Source organism: Equus asinus, chromosome 20, assembly GCF_041296235.1.
Source record: "Equus asinus isolate D_3611 breed Donkey chromosome 20, EquAss-T2T_v2, whole genome shotgun sequence".
NCBI classification, from domain to species: Eukaryota; Metazoa; Chordata; class Mammalia; order Perissodactyla; family Equidae; genus Equus; species Equus asinus.
In genome coordinates this window covers 39,801,514-39,803,029 of record NC_091809.1, presented here as the reverse complement: position 1 = coordinate 39,803,029, position 1,516 = coordinate 39,801,514, and the positions used below count along the sequence as shown (strand labels likewise).

At 38.6% G+C, this 1,516-nt stretch overlaps 1 pseudogene; it reads right to left on the bottom strand.

Moving 5' to 3' along the window:
- Nucleotides 1-210: 210 nt before the first annotated feature.
- LOC139041216 (olfactory receptor 8B3-like) lies at nucleotides 211-1,132 on the bottom strand (annotated as a pseudogene).
- Nucleotides 1,133-1,516: the final 384 nt, after the last annotated feature.

Genomic DNA, 1,516 nt, shown 5'->3' with positions numbered 1-1,516 from the left:
TAAACAGGTAAAATCATGAAACAAAGAAGAAATTGTGAAATGGTGAGGAAGATCTTTTATTGAAAAATTGGAAACAGATTGAGAAGATTCACATTTCCTTTACCATGGTAACAAAGATATAGGATAAGAAGGCCTCCACTTAAACTACTGTAGTAAAACAAAGAGATTCTATGAATCCTATGATTACATATAGAGAGACACTTTTTCTGATCAAAACTTTCTCCTGCTCAGGGTTTTTCTCAGAGCAGTTTTAACATATTTGTTCCTCAAGCTGCAGCTTAAAGGGTTCATCATGGGAACCACATTGGTATAAAATACAGAAAATATTTTTCCTGAATCCACAGACCCAGCAGAAGATGGTTTGAGATACACAAATACACCTGATCCAAAGAAGAGAGAAATGGCAGGTACTGAAGGCTTTAGACCTGCCTTCCATGGAGCTGATGTAGAGGATGATGGAGATGATGAAACCATAAGAGATAAAGATGGTGAGGCTGGGCACAGATGCCCATGATGGTGAAATTTATCAGCTCATTGACGTAGGTGCTCATGCAGGAGAGCTGCAGTAGAGGGGAAATTGCACACAAATAATGATTGATGGTGTTTGCATCACAGGTCAGTCTCAGCATGCATCCGGTGTGAGCATGGTACCAGAAAACGCCATCAAGTATGAAGAAAACATAAGGCTGGAACACACTTGAGGGGACGTGATATAGAAAAGTGGTTTACAGATGGCCACATAGCGATCACAGGCCATTGATGTCAGCACAAGGCATTCAGAAACAGCACACAAAAAAAAAAAAAAAAAAAAAAAAAAAAAACAGAAAAAGTAAAGCTGAGTCATACAACCCATGTAGGAGATAATACTCTTTGAAATAAAGTTAGTTAGAATATTCAGTATAAACACAGAAGAATAACAGAGGTCTATTAAAGACAAATTAAACAGAAAAAAGTACCTGGGGCTGTGTAAGTGTGAATTCAGCCCAATTAGAGTTATCAAACCCATATTTCCCAACACAGTGACCATATACTTTACAAGAAACAGGAAGAACAAGGGGAGTTGCAGATCTGGTTGGTCTGTTAATCCCAACAGAATGAATTCAATCACAAAGGAGCCATTTCCAAGAGCCATTCTTCTTCAAAGATATCTGTGAGTACAGGAAAAAAAAGGGTTACATTAGAGGAAAACCCAGCTTTTCCCACAACATCTTGTCCTACAGAAGGGGATATATGCTGGGAATATCTGAGACTAACCCAATCTGGACCCATAAAGTCTGCCTTTACCATTATCATGAGACTGAATGACACTAATTTTCCCTTTCTTAGAGTCTTTATAAGCTAAATAAAGCAAAGGGCATCATCAACTTTTGTTTCAGAGGGAAGGCCACTGCTGCCATATGCAAACATGACTGCTAAAAAAACAAGGGAGCAGGCATAAGAGAGAAAGATCAGAACGGAATACTCTTATCTCAAGATTTCTTCATTCACTTGAACCCTCTCCTCACCAGTAAAACTG